The following is a 5,529-nucleotide window of genomic DNA, read 5'->3' as shown; positions in this document are numbered from 1 at the left end:
GGTTTTATTTAAGTGAATCCTATGGGCCCAATACCATATTTGTAAAAGAGGTATGGTAAATTAATACAAATATAAATAAACGAGAGGTAAGGTAAAAAAATAAAACATTTTTTTATATTTACTCCATAAGTCACCTTATGTTTAGGAACACTTAAAAAAATACGTTATATTTAGGTGAAACCTATGGGTAAAATACTATGGGACAAATACCATGGACTAGATTGTTATTAATACCATGCAAAAAAATATTATTAACCCTAATATTAGTATTAATAAAAATAAAAATGGCACATGGTATTGACCCATGGTATTCACCAAAATGGCACATGGTATTGACCCATGGTATTCACCTGGAATGCAGCCTATTTAAATGGGGAATTAAACCAGATCCATCTTTACGCATCAAATATCGTGATATGCAAACTAGCATAGAGTGAAAAAATATTTGATCCCTCTCTCAGGTGCATCAAGAGTAAAAATGGATGTTGTAATTTAATGTATGTTAAACATTTTAGCTTGGTTAAAATAAAAAATAAAATAAAAATCAACAATTAATTTTATTAATTTTTATAAATTACTAATAGTAATTTTTAAGCACCAGGTTTATGATAACCCCTAGTATTGACCCATGGTAATACCAAGATCTTACAAGATTTTATAATTGAGTAAAATATTCGCCATGCCTGGTGAGAGATTCGCCAAAAAAATTATATATACATATTATATTATTGATAAAATCGCCTTCCATCTATATACCATGGAGATTTGTCCATTTATTATACATATAAATTTAAGGGGGTTCTTAAAATTTTCCCTGTCCATCTCTCTAAATAGCTCCAAAATTTACATGCATCATAAATTCAAGTATTCAACATGGAAACCAAATACATATTTGCACCTTCGGGTTAGGTTGGCTTCATATGACAAGTAATCAAATGATATAAATTGGGTTTTAAATGGATCAAATTGTGGGTATGGTAGGACATCAAATACCAATATATAGGATGGGATGATTTTGAGTCCATCTAATTGAATAGGCTAGGGTTGGGATTTTCAAATATTTGATGCTTGGAAGATTTAGTAGGGGTGGAAAAAACTTTTCCTGATAGAACGATGCTTATTTTCACGTAACAATGAATAGAAAAAAGTGAGAGAGAATAGTGAAACTCATATTCACCCTAATATTATGTTCTTGCAGGTTTCCTAGAATGACCTTGTGATGAAATGGATGGAAAATAGGTATGTAAATTGAATGTTGATGAGGAGGAGGATGAAGGATCGAGAAGAGGACAAATGCAAATGGAATAGTCTCCTGAACCTGCCTAGTGATAAAAAAACATATCTCAATTGATGATGATCATAACCAATGTTAGACTAATGCCTAAAACATATGCTCTCCCAAAGCTTCTCATTCTAAACATCCTTATGCTATAATGTGTGGACAACCCTAGCTATAGATCTTCCATCTACATATTCAAAACTTCAGATAACAAATTCCCATCTAGAAAAAAATATTCTTTCTTAGGACATGAAGACCTCTTATTAGTACAACATGCATCCCTAAATTGCATTCTTTTTGAAGACATCTTGTCCGGTGAAAAGGAAATCCTTGTTGGGTTTATCAATGGATCCCTAAATTGCATTCTTTTGGAAGACATCTTGGCCAGCGAAAAAAATAATTGTTGGATTTGTACTGAGCACAAAATTTTCCATGATTCATGCTTAAAGAGGCTTATAGGTGATAAGCTCTCAGTTCAAAAAATATTTCCAAAACTTGACAACGAAGGAAAAATCATATTGGAATCTGAAGCAGTCATGGAAACAAGAAACTTACAACTATGAAATCAATCAATTTTAGAGTATCTCATCAAGTGGAAGAAATTACCCGCTGAAGATTCCACATGGGAGTATGAGACTTTTATACAAAAGCATCCAGAACTAGTCAAGCATTAAGGACAACACTTTTTTGAAGGAGAGGGGCATGTCAGGTCCCTAGACTACTAGTGTAGCCCCTTATTGTTAGTGTTAGTGTTACTCATTATTATTACAGTTGTGCTCATGTAGTCCCCATATTGTTATTATTATGCCCCATAGATCCTTATTGAAAATCAATTCCTATTCAAGGGGCTTCATCTAGACCAAGTTTAAGATTAGTTGCCCCTTAGATCTAGATTAGATACCCACATGATATCCCACACTTAAATGTGATGATAGGTGGTAGGGTAGCAAGCTCCCCCCTCCTCCATTGACCCAAGTTCCAACACCCCAATTGACAACCTTTTGTCTTAATCGAGAATGAGTTGTAGTTGCTCCTTCCATTTTGACCACGCCTCATCAGACCATGCAACTACCAAGTAGATGTTTTGTTCTTGGTAACCCACATTAGCTAGAAAATTAGCTACATTTTTTCTAGATCACTGAGAATGGTAGATGTTGATGGAAGGAATGGTGAAAAGTCATGAATTTTTAAAGAAAGAAAAATAAGCTATATTTTTAATTGTATTTTTTGTTTATCTCTTTATAATTTTACTCAAATGTCAAGTATCGATACATGTTGGATGTAGAATTAAATTCACCATCCAACTAGTACCTAATGTGAATAATTTCTAGAAGACCCACATTATATAAAAATAATGAAAATACAGGGAAAAATTATGTTTAACAAATTTTCTTTTTTTTTTGATGTATTTTCAATTTTTGCAATGTAGCTCTACTCATATGTAGAGTGGGTAGTTGTTGAATGAGAAATTTAATTTTGTATTCAATAAGTATACATACTTGATATTTAAACAAATATTTGAAGAGATAATGCAAAATATAATAAAAAATATTAATTTTCTTAATTTCAGTTCAAATATATTTATCATAAAACTAGTATAATTAAATTAATTTTTTTTGCTTTTTCTAAAATTAATATTATTAATCTATTTTTATTTAAAATCTATTTTTAATCTCAAAATCTTGGACAAATCTATTATAATAAACCACATCAAAACTCTAATTTTAAAATATCATGACAACAAAACTTTTTAAAGACAACAATTACAAAATTCACTTTTTTTTTTTCAATATTTCATTTTTTTTCCATGGTAAAAATAGATAATATGAAATAAAAATAATTTAACATCTCAGATAGATGAAATAAAGAGATAGTCCTTTCAATATAAATATCCTTATATTAATATGGTTATTAAGCTAATAACACAAAAAAATTCTCTATATTTATATTTCTTTATATTGTTTTCTTTGTATTAATTTATGTATCATATATGATATTTTTTTATTGATTAGATAACTATGGGGAATTTAAGGATTTAATTTTGCTATCTATATAATAATTTATAATACTTGAGAATCTAATTTTATTATCTAATCCCTTCAAAAACAAGGTATCTTCCCACCAAACTCACCACCACCAATAGCAAAGGAACCTACTAAGGCATCAGAAGCAAGGGCAGGTACAATCAATACCAATTCTTTATTTGGGTAACTAAGCCCCTTTAAATGGTTCTTCAGTTGGTTATGCAGATGCACCAGTCAATGATGAACTTTCACCAGTTGTCCCAACAGCATTAGCAGCAGTAGATACAGTAGTATATCTGGTAGCATATCGAGTGCCCATTTGAAATCCGCTAGTATCAGATCCTCCAGGTATGGATTCAGCCGACCCAATAGTAGTTTATCTCGAATCATCACCATCCATGAGAGCAATAGGTACAGAGGTAAGGGCTTCTTCGGTTGCACCAACCATAGGGGGAACTTCTTAGGGTTTTCCAATTTCTATACATCTCTCAAAGCTGTAAATCAAGCCTGAAATCAGTCAGGAGGCCTTCAAAATTGTTTCTGTGTCACATTGGCAGTTTTAGGGAAGAGCTTTTTTTCAGTGAGTCTTCATCTCAGCTTTGAAATATATATAGCCATTTCAAAATCTTTATCCAGTCCTTGCAGGTATAAAAACTTCCTATAAAATCCTAAAAAACAGTTAGAAGCTGGCTCCCAAGAAAAATCCATGACATACTAGGGCAAATCCTGACCCTAATCCACCCATCATTGTTGATAATCCAAATACCATCCCTAGAAACATCAGGAGGCAGCAAAGGCAGGAGCAGCCTGCTGATTTAACCTCAGATTCAGATCATCCTAGCCTTATCTCTACTCCATGCAAGGTCCTTTTCCGGTCTTCCCCTAGTTTCCCTAGTTCACCATCCACATCTCAAAGTCCTCCTCTCACATCTTCATCCACTGCACATATCCCCTTGACCAACACTGTAGGTTCACCCTTACCTATTACCCCTGTAGTACCCACAGTTCCTATTATCCCAGCTGTCCCTATTAATCCTCTAAACCCTGTAAATATGGCCAACAGATATGCACCCTTGCAGATACTAGCTAATGTTGCAGCTCTACCCCAAGATTACCAAACCAAAATCTCATATTTTGACTCCAATGGCCCTCTGACAGCTGTCTAGCATGCTAAGAGGATGCAAGACCATTTTGAGACCTATGAAATAGATGATGACAGTGTCAGAATGAGGATGTTTGTTCAAAGCCTAACTGGGGACGTAAGAACTTGGTTTAGATCCCTGAATGCAAATTCCATCACAACCCCTGATGAACTGTATCAAGCCTTTACTAGCCGATGGGAGAAGAAGAAGGATCCTCTGCACATACTTGGGGAATATGACACTATCAAAAGAGGTCCCCAAGAGACCGTTTTGGAGTATTGTGCAAGGTTTAACAATGTATATAACGCAATCCCACAAAATTTAAGACCCCCTCCTGATTTAGCTTTGTACAAATTCCCTGATGGTTTTGACCCTGACATGGCCTATCAGTTGAAGGAAAGAGATCCTCAATCCCTTGCAGAAGCCCAAAGGGTTGCTGTCACAGTGGAAGCTAACCTGATTGCCAAAAGAAACAGAGCAAGGTTGGAAAAGAGGATTGTTTTCAAAGAGGAACCCTCTGCCTTTGATCAAAAGCTGGATGCAATACTCACTGGAATGAAGAGATTAGGTGACAGAGTGGAATCAGTTGAGAGAAAATCATCATGGGAAGCACCACAAAACAACCCTCCTAGGAATCCAAATTTTAGGAGAACTCAAAACCCAAATGTTGGCAAGGCCAGTGCTGACCAAGACATAAGACCCCCTTTCCAAGAAAATTATGCAAAAACTTCCACATCAACAGAGCCCAATGAAGATCCTGAGATTAATTTAATGGGCCTCGATGGTGAAAGTCAAATTTTCCTAACACAAGAAGATCATGAGGATGATGAAATCAAACTGTTCCAAACTAAATCAGGTGAATCCTTTGACTTTAAACAAGGCTATGACACTGCTGTCTATGAAGTCCATAAACAATACAAGCTGAGGAGCAGAAATGTGAATTTAAATCAGCCAGAAAAGATAAAGGATAATCAACAGCCTAAAAGAGCCATAGTCACAGACCCTAATGACAAAACAAATTCACCTGCAGAAGAAGTAATTATTGAAGAGATTACTGAACCATTGTCCTTAAAACAGCAGCCTG

General features: G+C 34.4%; 1 pseudogene; it reads right to left on the bottom strand.

Annotated features, from left to right (window-relative positions):
• Nucleotides 1–1,025: 1,025 nt before the first annotated feature.
• On the bottom strand, nucleotides 1,026–2,319 carry LOC149231244 (uncharacterized; annotated as a pseudogene).
• Nucleotides 2,320–5,529: the final 3,210 nt, after the last annotated feature.

This window comes from Pinus tabuliformis, chromosome J, assembly GCF_031772625.1.
Source record: "Pinus tabuliformis cultivar Carrire ecotype Pingquan chromosome J, CPIR1, whole genome shotgun sequence".
Classification (NCBI taxonomy): Eukaryota; Viridiplantae; Streptophyta; class Pinopsida; order Pinales; family Pinaceae; genus Pinus; species Pinus tabuliformis.
This window is presented reverse-complemented; position numbering and strand designations above follow the sequence as displayed.